Here is a 15,298-nt window from a genome sequence, read left to right on the forward strand (position 1 = left end):
GTCAATCAAACAAGCAAACAAGTCAATCAAATCTCTCTTTGTTTTCTGCCTCTTCGCAGCTTTTTCTTTTTTCTTCTCCAAAGACCTTGTCAACAGTTGGGCTCAACTGCTTTCAGACACAAACCTGATTTCTAGAACTATCTTAGATCAAGCACCACAAATCGGCATTTTCAGAAAGCAGGAGAGCAAAGGTTCAATAAACCAAGTTTGCATGAAACCACTTACACATTTCAGCAGAACTACCAAATTTCTGAATCATCAGGCACAACTTATAAAAATGTATTTTCAGCTAACCAAGGACAAAGCATATTCCGTATCAAAGGGGAAAAGCTTAGCACTTGACATGTTCGGTAATGTATTCAAATCTGGGAAAGAAGTCAGGATTTTAAATTTATTGCTGTTTTTGCATATGAAATGATGAGACAGAAACAGTTTTAGACATGCTTAATTTCATGGATGCAATGTGAGAACCAAGAAAAAAGTCCATCCCCATTTGTCAATCGCTTTTTCAAACTCATCTTGTAATGAAAATTTGGCACAACCAATCAGATTCAGGCTCATTTTACTGCTCTTATCAGGTTGCTACAAAAATGTTTTGCTTCTTTACTAGCAGATCAAATTGATCCTTTTAAATGTTTCCATCAAAAATTCACTCAGAGGCTAAGAGTTTCCAGTTCATGCTCTTTGGGCACTTTTTAAGCTTTAGTCAAACACACACTTTAAAACCTGGGGGAGAATTAACTTATCCTCTTCTCCTGCTCAGTTCTGCTACAAGGCTCTGGCAACAGATTCCCTCTGAGGAAGGGCAGCCAGCACAGCTTTGAAGCAATATACACAGTATTTGTAAAACTGTCTCTATCAGGGATTCAGAGGTTTATTTTTTTATAATTAACTGAAAATGATAACACAAGAGCATTTCCATTTGGTAGACCATTCCAGCTTCATCAACTACTGGAAATATTCCACTCCGGGAACTGAAGTTACTGTGCTTTCAACAGATTTCAAAATAAACACAGCAATATGATCGCACTGCGCAGTAGCCAGATCTAGGTAAAGTTACCAGCCACAGAGCTATATACACTTCGGCACACACGCTGAATTTTGCTACATGGCACCCACACTGTATATTTGTGAAGCCACAAAACGTCAGGTTCAAGTCATGCATCTGACACCAAAAGAGCAAACCATCAAAACAGGGAGTGTTTCTTCCAGTCTGTCCTTAGCCCACCTTCCTCTGCATGGATATTGCATTAGGCACAAATAATTATAGCACACAAGATTATTCAAGGATTGGACAACCTTCCAACCACCTACACCTCTCAAGCCTGCCAAAGACCAAAATGTGAGAGCCCAGAGGGAAAGGCTAGGAAGCAAGAGAATGGTGCATGATGAATGCTTCTGGCAGGAATTTCATTTCCTATAAGCTCCCCTTTACAAGTCAGCAGTTCTGCTATAGCCACCTTAAATAATAATAAACAGGCCATCAAGGCAGTAAGGTAAGTCTGAGGTTGTTTTTTTTGAAAAAAAAAAAAAAAAGCCAGAACTTCTCCCAATGGGTGGAGGCCAAAGACTACATTAATGGAGTTGTACTAAATGAACCAGTAGAATCTACAGATGATGTGGAAGCACAAGGGAGGAGACAAAGAAAACTAGAATGGAATTGTGGAAAACAAGGACAAACAAGCCTAAAGTTTATCAGTAATGTGTATACAATCCTCCATATCTATGAATTCTGCATCCATAACATGGAAACATTAAAAAAATACAAAAGCAAAGCTTGATTTTGCCATTTTATGCAAGAGTTACTACCCCATTGCATATAATAGGACTAGAGCATCCACTGATTTTTGTGACCAGTGGAGTTCTTGGAACAAAACCAGTGAATACAAAAGGCCCACTATATTAGTTAAGATGGTTATTTACAGAAGCAAGAAAATACACCGTACTTGATATATTGTTCAAATTCCTGGAATCAGCATACAAGCTTAATAATTGAAAATGTCTGTTTTGCTCCTTTAGATTTCCAGCCTGCCTTTTAATTTAACTCTAAAGGTGAGAAAGTCCTCCTTTCCCAAGGTAAAGTTTTATGTAAGAGAATTGGTTATCTTGGATATAATGCAAAACAATTTAGTGGTACTTGAAAATGAGCTTAGGCAGACGTCCGACTTACATGTACCCCTCCTCCTCTGTAGGGGTTGGAGAGCATCAACTTTCATTTCAGAATAATAAACTGCATTTTGCCCAATCTCAAGAAATTATGGTTTGATGAAATGAGTTATATTCAAACCATAGTTTAAGATGGATCCTGTTTCAACTAACTGTACTTAATCTTAACCATGGATTACAGTACGGATGTAACACTAAACCATCTAAACCAGTGGTTCTCAACCTGTAGGTTCCCAGGTGATTTGGCCTACAACTCCCAGAAATCCCAGCCAATTTACCAGCTGTTAGGATTTCTGGGAGTTGGAAGGCCAAAACATCTGGGGACCCACAGGTTGAGAACCTCTGATCTAAACAACCAAATCTGGATACCATGCTCTCATTTTAGCAATCTGTATATTCTTTGAAAAAATATCAGATGTCATTTTACCCATCTCATGATGTTTCAGTGTCTTCCTTCTCCTTTTCTGTAGTTTTTCCAAAACATTTTGTTCTCACACAGAAGTTTGTTTTGTACAGATACATTTGAATTGTGATAAAGTAGATGTTTGCAGTAGTTCCCTATTTACAGGATAACCTTGTTTACTATTATCAGTTTCACACACCCATACCCATTTTTAATGTTTAGATTTTGAAAAACTCTTCTAGAACCAATAGACCCGTGGTTCTCAACCTGGGTTCCCCAGATGTTTTGGCCTTCAACTCCCAGAAATCCTAACAGCTGGTAAACCGGCTGGGATTTCTGGGAGTTGTAGGCCAAAACACCTGGGAAACCACAGGTTGAGAACCACTGCAATAGACTCTTATGCTAAGCAAGATCACCCTAGACCCCTGCAAAATTAATTTCAACCTGAGTTGAAATGGTAAAATTGGGAAGGAGGGAATGCTTCCATGTTGATAGTTCTAGTTGATATATTTGCCCAGAGCACATGACTGAAAACTCAATTTGGTTTGCTTTTTATAAGAACCTAAACAACTATTTTCCCATGACTTAAATAGAAGAAACTTAACGGCAAAAATTTATTGTGGGAAGAAGTGAAACTAAGTTTCACCTATCCTGTTATAAATTTCATTTTAACATAACCAGTTAGTATTTCACAATAGTGCTTTCAGAAGCTCTCAGGGCTGCTTCCAACTTTATTCTACCTACCCAGTCCTGAAAAATAAGTACGGAATAATTGGGGAGGGGAGGATTCTAGATGCACACATCTTTATAATGTCTGAAAGGCCTGTGTAGGTCTGAAATACACACATTCCTTAATTTCTACTAACAGGATGTGTGTGTTTAAATCTTTTCATCAGCTTGAACCAAACAGCTACAAACCATAACACTAGCTTGAAAAGTCTTCAATGAACTGTAAATACCTGGGTTCTGAATGAACATATTTCATAAGATGTTCTCATCAGTTCCGACTAGAAGTAATCTGCTGAAATTGTCAACAATAAGTCAGTAAATCTCCCAACTTAGTAACTTTCAAGAAACAGGTTTTAGCAATGGGAGGGATAACTGCACAGATTCAGAATGAGTCAGTTTAGTGTAATGGTTAGTGTCAAACTGACCAGGCTTCAAATCTTCTCTCATTCATAAAATCTCGGTGGGTGACCTTAGGCAAGTTATAGTCTTTCAACTATATGACAATGGTAAACTTCTGAATAAATCTTGCCAAAAAAACCATTCAACTGGGTTACCATAAAGTCAGTCAGAAGGCACACAACTTCAGACCTGTAAGAAAAGGTTCTCTTGTCTACTGCCGATGGAAGCAATTCACTAAAGTTTCTTTCATTTCTGAATTCCAATTGATTTATGTCTACAATGAGAATAGATTTAAGCAGATATGGATTCCAGTCCTCAATAGCATCCACACATGTGTGCATCAGTACAAAGGTAGGGCTATCAGTCATGAATATTGCTGAACCGGCTTTGAAGGAAAATAAGCACAAGCCCCAATAGACTCTTGTCTAAACTTTTCAAAATTGGTGCAAAAGCAAGGAACACGAACCTCGTTTTTTCTTTCCCCTTCCAAGATTTCTTTGTCTTTTGCTCTTGACCATATTTGGTACAAAACAACGAAGATCACAGAGGAGTGAATGTTTCAGTACTAAGAGTTTTACTTAACTGCATTCAAAAATCTCTCAGGGAGATTTGGCACTCAGGTCTGATAATATCAAGTGAATTTGGTTTGATAACCATTGGTTTGATAACACAAGACTTGCATTTGTTATATTTCTTCTCTTGCTCAGAAGATGCAGCTCAACCTACCCACTCCCAAAGAAGACATTGTTAACAAGCCATCCCAGTAGCCTGAAATAACACTAGGATAAACTTTTTTGTTAGCTGTAATTCCAGCCCTTTGTTGGGGTTAATAGATAGTCTATGGTTATAGTGAATACCTTTGTTGAGAACTGTACTCAGAACAGTAATGAAGAAGACATCCACAGGCTCAGAGAAACTCCCCTGCTCCAAGAGGGAGAAGTACACTCAAGAAAGCTCCAGGATGCTCTCTGTGCTCAGTAGTCACAAAAGGGCCAAGGTTTTAGAATGGGAATGCAATGGAGTACTTCCTTGGAACGGGTGTGGCAAACCAAAGAAGCACTCAACAGCTCCACTTGGCATGTCTTGAATCTATCACATGCTAGTGAGCAACATTATCAGTTCTTCTGAACTTTCCTTCAAGAGCCATCATTGGGGGGAGGGGGTTGATTGTTAGACTTCATCAGATTCCAAAAGATCAAGGATCAAACCCCTCTCTCCTCCATGGAAACCTAAAAATTGGTTTCAATCAACAAAAGCGATCAAGGGACTTGTAGTTCAATGAAGCACCAGCATTATTAGACAGAAAAGGCTTGTTGTTTATTCATTCAGTCACTTCCGACTCTCCGTGACCTCATGGACCAGCCCATGCCAGAACTCCCTGTCAGCCATGGCCACCCCCAGCTCCTTCAAGGTCAATCCAGTCACTTCAAGGATACCGTCCTTCCATTGCCCTTGGTCAGCCCCTCTTCCTTTTTCCTTCCTTTTCCCCCAGCATCATTCTCTTCTCCAAGCTTTCCTGTCTTCTCATTATGTGGCCAAATTACTTCATCTTTACCTCTAATATCCTTCCCTCCAGTGAGCAGCCGGACATTATTTCCTGGAGTATGGACTGGTTGGATCTTCTTGCGGTCCAAGGCACTCTCAGGATTTTCCACCAACACCACAGTTCAAAAGCGTCTATCTTCTTTTGCTCAGCCTTCCTTATGGTCCAGCTGTCAAAGCCATAGCTTACTGTGTGGAATACCATTGCTTTAACTATGCAGACCTTTGTTGCCAGTGTGAGTGTACGAAGGTTGTACTGATCCATTTAGTTTTCATGGCAAGAGTACTGGAGTGGGTTGCCATTACCTTCCCCAGGGATTGTATTTAGTCTTGACCTCTCTGCCATGACCTTCCCGTCAGGCCTGTAGCTAGGATTTTGATTCCGAGGGGGGGTGAGTCTGAGTGAGAGAGGATCTACCCTAGCAAACCTTTGGTATTGTTATCCCAATAACCCCATGCATATGGGATATATTGAGCATGGTGATCAGATCATGATATGAATAAACATAACAGTTTAAATCAGGGGTCCCCAAACTTTTTAAACAGGGGGCCAGTTCACGATCCTTCAGACCGTTGGAGGGCCGGACTATAGTTGGCCACCGAGCAATAATAATAATGACAACAACAACAACAATAATAAAAAAGAGGGTTGGAAGAGATCCTTTGGGCTATCGAGTCCAATCCCCTTCTGCCTTTGTGCACCAAAAGCACAAGCAAAGCACCCCTGACAGATGGCCACCCAGTCTCAATGTTAATAATAATAATAATAATAATAAAAATTACGATCTGCCAACTGCAAAAGGCCACCCTACTGGGATCTGCACACATCATCCAAAAATATATCACACAGTCCTAGACACTTGGGAAGTGTTCGACTTGTGATTTTGTGATACGAAATCCAGCATATCTATCTTGTTTGCTGTGACATAATAAAATAATAATAATAATAATAATAATAATAAAGAGGGTTGGAAGAGACCCCTTGGGACATTTAGTCCAATCCTTCTGCCTTTGTGCACCAAAAGCACAAGCAAAGCACCCGACAGATGGCCACCCAGCCTCAATGTTAATAAGAAGAAGGAGGAGGAGGAGGAGGAGGAGGAGGAGGAGGAGGGTTGGAAGAAAAGAGGAGACCCCTTGGGTCATTTAGCCCAACCCCCTTTTGCCCTTGTGCCGTGGGGGCCGGATAAATGGCTTCGATGGGCCTTAGTTTGGGGACCTCTGGTTTAAATAATACCAGTAAGACCACTCTGAGATAATACCAGTAAGACCACTCACAGCACCGCGACAAGGTAACGATCCTTTACAGGAGCAGAGAAGGCTAAAGATCTTATAAAATTACAGCTCCCAGGATTCCATAGCACTGAGCCATGGCAAGGAAAGGAGTGTCAAACTGCATTCATTCCATGGTGTGGACGCACTCTGAATTTGACCAACTTCCCTGCCTATTTCAGAGCAGATGAAAGTCGGACGTCTCACCGGCGCCCTCTGTCTGCCGCAGGCGGGAACTGCACCCAGGTATTCCTCTCTATTTTTTCCCTTCTTCGAAATCACAGGCAGCCAAATCGCCTTTGGTAATTGAGCCTGCGACGGAGTATCACCTTCAGCTTCACCGAAAAGCTTATCTGGGCCGCCCCGGGGACATTTCCGGCTCCTTGCGAGAAGCACACAACACAGTGACAGGGCAAATCCAAGCATTAAAAATAAAGCAAATCGCCTGGGACGGGGAGGGGAGGGAGCCTTGAAGCCATGCATTTCTAGACTGTACACAACCCGATGCACGGAAGGAGAGACTACTACATACGGTAGACATACGTAGAGAAGAGGCTGAGTTAAAGGGGAGAGGAAGACGAGAAGGGCAGTTGGGCTGGAGGACCCTTGTGGTCTAGTCCAATTCGAAGACTCGATGAATAAGAAGAAGTGAATGAGTGCAACCACTGCTGGTCCTTGTCTCTCTCCTGCGGCAGACAAGGGAGGCTTGGTGCGAGCTTCCCTCCAGCCCTTTCCCTGACTCCTGCTGCAAAGGGGGAAAGCTGGGAAGGGGAGAAAAGTAACTTTTGCAAGATCAGGTGGACCAAGGGCTTCCCAAAGGAGCCCTCCTTCCCATCCCACGTCTCATCGGGCGTTAGAGGGGATCTAAATACCGAAGAGCAGGGACTTACCCGAACGGGGCTCTATCTCCCCCTTGGCTTTCCCCAGCAGCAGGGCGTGGGGCTCGGGAAGGGCCGCCCCATGGCAAGCAGGCAGGCAGGCAGGGGAGCCGTCCGAAGCCTCGGCTGCCCGAAGCTGACCTCCACGCGGGACGTGGGCAGGTGGGACGGACACGGGAGGGAGGGAAGGAAGGAGGAGGCGCTGGCGTGGCTTCTGCCCTTCGCTTCGCTTCCCTTCGGCGTGGGCTCGGCCACTGGGTCCGTCCCTGAGCCAGGCAGCGGCTGCTTGAGGAGCCCGGCGAGCCGCGAGCGGGCAGGGCTGCGCTCTCTTAAAGGGACACCGGCCCCGGCCCCGCCCGCCCACAGGCACCCCGCTCAGGACGCATCCACACCGCAGAGCGAATGCGGCTCCACACCCCTTGAACTGCCACGGCTACAGAGCTACAACTCCCAGGATTCCGGAAACATTGAGCCCTGGCAATTCAAGAGGCTGTCAAACTGCATTGGGTTGTTGTGCATTTTCCGGGCTGTATGGCCATGTTTCAGAAGCATTCTCTCCTGACGTTTCGCCCACATCTGTGTCCTCAGAGGTTGTGAGGTATATTGGAAAATTAAGCAAGGGAGGATTAAATATCTGTGGAAGGTTCAGGGTGGGGGGAAGGACTCTTGTCTGTTGGATGCCAGCGTGAATGTTATAATTAATCACCTTGATTAGCATTAATAGCCTTGCCTTAGGGGAATCCTTTGTTCGGAGTGGTTAGCTGCCCCTGATTGATTCAAAGTATTCCACTTGTTGTGGAAAGCTTTCACGACCAGAATCACAGAGTTGCTGTGAGTCTTCCGGGTTGTATGGCCATGTTCCAGAAGCATTCTCTCCTGAAGTGTTGCCACATCTATTGCAGCCATCCTCAGAGGTTGCAAGGTATATTGAAAACTAGGCAAGTGGGGTTTATATATTGGTGAAAGGCCCATGGTGGGAGAAAGAACTCTTGTCTGTTGGAGGCAAGTGTGAATGTTGCAATTAATCATCTTGATTAGCATTGAAAAGCCTTGCAGTTTCAAGGCGCAGCTGATTCCTGCTTGGAATCCTTTGTTGGGAAGTGTTAGCTGGACCTGATTGTTTCATGCCTGGAATTCCCCTTTTCAGAGTGTTGTTATTTACTTTTTTGATTTTAGAGGGTTTTTAAAATACTGGTAGCCAGATTTTGTTCATTTTCATAGTTTCTTCCTTTCTGTTGAAATTGTCCACATGCTTGTGGATTTCAATGGCTTCTCTGTGTAGTCTGACATGGTGGTTGTTAGAGTGGTCCAGCATTTCTGTGTTTTCAAATAATATACTGTGTCCACGTTGATTCATCAAGTGCTCTGCTATGGCTGACTTCTCTGACTGAATCAGTCTGCAATGCCTTTCATGTTCCTTGATTCGTGTTTGGGCAATGCTGATGGGTTTTGTGGTCCCTATGTAGACTTGTCCACAGCTGCATGGTATACAGTAGACTCCTGCAGCAGTGAGAGGATCCTGATGCACTTGTTGGATTTTCTTAGTGGATCTGTATAGTTTGTAGGTTGTGTTTCTTCCTCAGCTTCCCTATGCTACATCAAGGAACATGAAAGGCACTGCAGACTTTGTTGTCTAATGAACTGTGGCTCCTGACCAAAATGGGGTCCCCTTACCTCAATGTTAGGGTTCCCACATTTTTTTTCTGAACCTCACCTAGTGGCTGTTTTAAACATTTACACTAATCTGCTGTGTAATGTTTACAGTGGACTCTGCAGATGTTTCAACTGTTTGTCAAATCTGCCTGTTTAACAAGTCTTGCAAATGGCAGTAGATTCTGGTTTTTGTACCTACCTTATGTACCTATATACCTGGGGTCATGTAAAAAATATCTTGGGCCAAAAGGTTAATTCTACAGTGCAGATGCATCTGGAGATCTGAACTTGAAGATATGTTGGCATTGTCCCAGATATGTGGTGATACTACCAACTCCCAGGATAACATAGCCTTGAGCCATGGCAGTTCAGGTAGGGCCAAACTGCATTCATTCTACAGTGTCAATGCTTCCTTAGCCTGGGCAAGATTGGCACCATGTCTATTCCTGTCCTAAATCAACCTCCATGGGACAGACTGCATTTCTCAGGGTACATCTGTACCATGGTTCAATGCCTTAGAATGATGAGAGCTATAGTTTGGCAAGGCACCAACACTCTTGGGCAAAGAAGACTGCAGACCTTGTAAAACTACCACTCCCATGACTCCATAGCATTGAGCCATGGCAGTTAGTGTTGAACTACATTCATTCTACAGTGTAGATCAGGCATGGGCAAACTTCAGCCCTCCAAGTGTTTTGGACTTCAACTCCCACAATTCCTAACAGCTAGTAGGTTGTTAGGAATTGTAGGAGTTGAAGTCCAAAACACTGGGAGGGCTGAAGTTTACCCATGCCTGGTGCAGCTGCATCTGGAGATGCAGACTTGCAGACAGGTTGGCATTGTCCTGAAAGTGTGGTGTACTATGGACTAAACCAGAACTAACATAATGTACATGATGGTCAAAATCAAAAATACTACAAAATCTAGTCATAAAATGTAGGACTTTCTAGGTCAGTGAAGGCTGTAGTCCCAGTGCAAGGGAAATGCCAGATATTGACAATAACTGCAATTGGCTACAAAACAGGCAGTCAGCTCAACACCCTTCATGAGGCTTTCTCTATCACTTTGTGACTCACTACCTGGCCATGCAAAGTAATACATGAGGTCAGGCAAGTCAAGAACAAAAGTGTCCTTAGCACTGGCCTTCTGGCTTCTTGCACAGTAGGAAGAAAGGCATAGATCAGGGGTTCCCAACCATTTTTGACCAGAGCCCACTTGACCGGGAACCACTTTGTTGAGGGCCCACTTTGGCCAGTGACTACTTTGGCCAGGGACCTCTTTGGCAAGGGACCAGTTTGGCCAGAGACCACTTTGGCCAGGGACCACTCTCCAACATTAGTACCAAAAGGGTTACAAATCAGTTTTTGGTCAATTTTATATTTGGTTTGGTTATTTGGGGTGCTGATTCAGAACATTTCATTGGATAGACCACATCAGCTCTAGTTTCTGATACAGAACATATGCCATCCAGTAGTTGCCATCTGTTCACCCACAGAAAACCATATTTAATAATCTAGAATTGATGTGGTCTATCCAATACAATGGTCAGCTCTGCAGAAAGGAGCTGAAATAAAATAAATAAAATAAATAAATAAAGAGGAAGGAGGTTCACGGAGCAAATTTTCATTCTTGGAGCCCACTGCTGGGCCACAGCCCACAGGTTGGAAATCACTGGCCTAGATACTGGCTTCTTCTACTCAAATTTTTCTGTTTTTATTTTCTTTCTTGTTTCTGTAAAAACAGCATTTTACTTTTTAAAAAGGATTTTAAAGTTTGCCTACCCTGAAAGTTTAGGCTGCTCTTTACTGGAGAACTCCAACTACACCCATTTAAAAACTTTTTCCCATTACTCAACTTTTTTACACTTCCCTCCTTTTTGTGATATGAAAAAGGGAGACATAAAGGCCTACAAATGGACTCTATAAACCCATCAAGTTCTCAGTGAGGTAGCACAATTGCTCAATAAAAGCCTTGTCTGAAAGAATCCTTTGAGTACAATACAGCATCTTCAAAACAAAACTATAAAACAAATTCTTAAAATAGTGTTAATGAAACCAGATCCAGGGCTCTTCTAACACTCCATAAAAATATTCAGCCCCAGGATTTAGGATCCCACCAGAGGTCCAATTTGTTTAATGTTCTGGTCATATAGTAGCCAAACAGTTGTGAAATAGAATAGGAGTGAGCGCCACAGCACACACTCCAAGATATGTCCAGAGGGTTATCAAGAGATCCCATAACATTGTATCTTAGAATTGGAAGCAGCCACCAAGGGTCAGCTAGTCCAACATACAGGAATGTGCATCTAAAGCACTCTGAAAGGAATGCCTCCAACCTCTTTGCCAAAGAAGAAAAAGATGCCATCCCTCAGGTAATCTTTTCCAATGTCAAACTGTTCTTACAGTAAAGTGTTCCTCCTGAAGTTTTGGTCTCTTTTCTTGTAGTTTGAATACATTAATGCATGTTTTCCTCTGTGGAGCAGCATAAAACAACCTTGCATCATCTTTTGCATTTTTGCTATGATGTCACATCTCAGTCTTCTCTTCTCCAAGAGGGCCCTCTAAGTTGTTTATCATAAGACTTGATCCCCAAGTCTTTGAGCTTTTTTTTTTAGCAGCATTTCGCACACATTCCAGTTTGTCAATATCCTTCCTGAACTCTGATATCCAGAACTGGACAAAGTATTACATTTCCAAGTCTGATCAAAACAGATCAGAGTGTCACTACTGTCTCACTTGATCTGCACACTATGTTCTTATTGATGCAGACTTTTTTGGTCACCACATCTCACTCTTTAAGACCTTAAAGACTTTTAACACATTCTACTTTGAAGCCAGGTGTTACCCATCCTATGTTGGTGCATTTCATTGCTCTTGCCTAGATGCTGTACTTTGCATTTATCCCTGTTGAAATTAATTTTGTTAGTTTTGTCTCAGCTCTACAATCTGTTGAGATCGTTTTGAATTCTTTCTCTCTGGGTTATCCTCGATCTTCTCTAATTTGGTGTCAACTACGAATCAGACAAGCATGCTTTTCCAGTTCTGTAGTCCCCAACTTCATTCCATGCCATTTTTCACAGCAAAGCAGAATGTTTTTGTAGGAAATTTCCTTGCAAAGTGTTCAGCAACAGACATGTGGATATTGGAAGCTGAACCTAATTAGTCATGAACAATTTTCTTCTCTCCTTATGCAACTCTAGCAGGCAAAGAGCTGAAGGAGTGGAAATACAAGCTCTTTGAGGTATGAGAAAAGTTATGAGGATGGTAAACTTTATTTCTCTCAAAGTCTCAAAAATAGACAGGCTTCTCATCTCTTTTGGGGGGAAAAGAGAATGAATCTTCCCACCTAATGACAGAAGATACCTCTTTTATTGCAAACCAAAAGGAAACAAGTCAGCAGACTGGAACTAATGTGAGGTAAGTGGTAAAAACCACTGGTCTTGATGGATACCCAACTAACCACAGGAAAGGTACATCTTTGCAAAGAAAGCACCAGTCATAATATATTATTGGTTCTTGTACACTATTGGTCTTCCACACAACCACAGTAATCCAGGAGCATACTTTTAAGCTCCCTGATGGGTTTTCAATGATGCTGCAAGAATCTTGCATCACATATTGTTTATTTATTTTTTCCAAGTGGCAAAGTTCTTCAGAAATGGCCTGAAGACACAGCAGCAGCAGCAGCAGCAACAACAACAACAAGCTGCCATTTTGAATGGGCGTGTTGGGCTTTATCTCAATTCAAATAGTAGCTCTTTGGTAAGACAAATTGCTAACTAAGCTAGTATTGGGTATTTTAGTTTATAACTAGATCAGAAATGGGAATCACTGTATGTGGTTCTCCAAATGTTGGTGCCCCCGATGGCCCCTTGTGCCAGCAGGACTGATGACATGAAGGTTGGGTTGCTGGCCTGAAGGTTGCCAGTTCGTATCCAACCTGGGGAGAACTTGGATGAGGTCCCTCTATCAGCTCCAGCTCCATGCGGGGACATGAGAGAAACCTCCCACACAATGGTAAAAACATCAAAAACATCAGGGCGTCCTCTGGGCAATATCCTTGCAGACGGCCAATTCTCTCAAACCAGAAGCAACTTGCAGTTTTTTAAGTTGCTCCTGACAGGGAAAAAGAATGTTGGTGGACTGCAATCCCTAGGAGCCCTGGCTACTGGTGGGGGATGCTGGGAGCTGTAGTCCAACTCTAATTTCATTGTTGACATAAATGGAGCATGGGTGAATTCATACTCTAGACATTTAGCTGAAGAAAGCCCTAAGAAACCACAACCATTAATGCATAACTCCACATATATTTACAAGCTGCTTAACTGTACTCAGATTTGCACAGCCATACGCTCCTCATAGAATTAAGTACTTACATATGTCTTTGAAGCACCAGGCATTAGAAGAATTAAAGAATGCACAATTAGTTTTTTTTCCTTTTTAAAAAGCCCCAATACTGTACTGTATACATAAACAAAACCTACATTTCATAGTCTCTTATACAGTTGAGTTGTGATTTCCTCTCTGAAATCTAAACATGTAGAGTTTGTCAAATATTGTAATACTTTAATTGAAAGCCAGGTTACATTACTTAAAAAGAGCACAATTTACGTGAAGGGTGAAGCAAAGTGAAGATCCTTCTGGATATTCTTGTCTCCAACAGCAAGAGCGGGTAGGGTAGGAAAATCCTAAGGGGGATAACATTTCTAAAACTATGATTATGCCATAAAAGGGAATTGTTTTTCTACGCTGAGTGTTCTGCAAATGCTTCTGTATCAGCCTTGCTAATCAAAACTGTTTGTTAGATCAGTTGTCAAAACAAAGGAATGTGAGTATTGTTAAGCAGAGGACAAAGGTGCCGATTGTGAATGGACTGTGGAGTTTCTGTGCCAGGCTGCCTGTTGCCTCTGACAAAGAAGTTAAACACCATGTTGTATGGAAGGGATGGAGCAATGAGGCATGGCCAGATTTATAGGCAGGAGGCTTATGAGTCTCTTACATTGGACCCACTGTGGTTATTTACATCTTCTATTTAATCTTTGCTTAGGACTGACTGGGGGGGCAGGGAACAGGGGGGAATAGGACTCTACTTTCATTGCTAACATAAATACAGTTGCAACCCACAATTAAAATGTTGTTTTTTGTGTCAGGAGTGACTTGAGAAACTGCAAGTGAGAGAATTGGTTGTCTGCAAGGGCATTGCCTGGAGACACCCTGATGTTTTTGATGTTTTACCATCCTTGTGGGAGGCTTCTCTCATGTCACTGTATGGGGAGCTGGAACTGACAGAGGGAGCTCATCTGCACTCTCCCCAGATTTAAACTGACAACCTTCAGATCAGCAACCCAACCTTCAGGTCAGCAGTCCTGCCTGCACAAGGGTTTAACCCATTGCACCATCAGAGACTTCAATTAAACAATGATGATGATGATGATTAGTAGTAGTACCCCACTTTTTCGCTATAAAAAAGAGATACAAAGCAGCTTACAGTACAATCAATTCAATACAATTGAAAATCTAAAAATATACAAACATTAAAATGGAATTAAATGGTATTAAAAATAAGCAGTTAAAATTGATTTAAAAACATATTTATAGCTAAAACCATAGAACCACCTGAGTTGATCTTAAAACATCCTTCTTTAAGGCCTGTCTGAATAAAAGGGTTTTAGCCTAGTCCAGTGCTTTAACTGCTACACCATACCAGCCGTCTTTACTACTTTACTAGTGCTAAGATTATATGTTCCCTTCCTCCATGGAAAATATACCATTGGCCCATCATACCCACAGATTCTGCATCCAAGGATTCTAGCAACGGTGGCTTGAAAATATACCCTTCAAAAATTCCAAAAAGCAAACCTTGATTTTACCATTTTATAATATGGGATACTATTTATTACACTACTGTATAAAATGGGCCTTGAGCATCCATGTATTTTAGAATCTATGGGGTCTTGCAACCAAACCACAGGGACCACTGTGAAGACACGCAAAAATTGGATGGAGTAAGAATTTAATCTGGCTACTACAATGTGGTTGCCAGCAAAGATTTTACTTCATCTGGAACATCATTAAATCACAGATGATTAAATCACAGATGCTAACAAATTCCATTAAAGCAATATCCTGAGTTAACCCTACCCCTCACCCGATTTAACCATTCACTGATATTTCAGTGGGGATCCACTAAATTCTAGGGAATCCAGAATATAAAAAGTAGGAAGCCTATTGTGAGAGAGTGGTGGGGTCCAGAGACT

General features: G+C 42.1%; 1 protein-coding gene across 4 annotated transcripts in view; it reads right to left on the reverse strand.

Moving 5' to 3' along the window:
* The window catches only part of daam2 (dishevelled associated activator of morphogenesis 2), a 328,775-nt gene that overhangs the window by 280,183 nt on the left and 33,294 nt on the right, over positions 1-15,298 (reverse strand). For 2 of the 4 annotated variants that reach the window (XM_062973529.1, XM_062973522.1), the window contains exon 1: positions 7,402-7,698. The exons of 1 other annotated variant lie outside the window; for it this stretch is intronic. The gene's annotated coding sequence lies outside the window, so the exon portion shown is untranslated. Of the gene's footprint in view, positions 1-7,401; positions 7,701-15,298 lie in introns of those variants that run through there. One more of the 4 variants, XM_062973532.1, reaches the window with a different exon arrangement.

This window comes from Anolis carolinensis, chromosome 1, assembly GCF_035594765.1.
Source record: "Anolis carolinensis isolate JA03-04 chromosome 1, rAnoCar3.1.pri, whole genome shotgun sequence".
Lineage (NCBI taxonomy): Eukaryota > Metazoa > Chordata > Lepidosauria > Squamata > Dactyloidae > Anolis > Anolis carolinensis.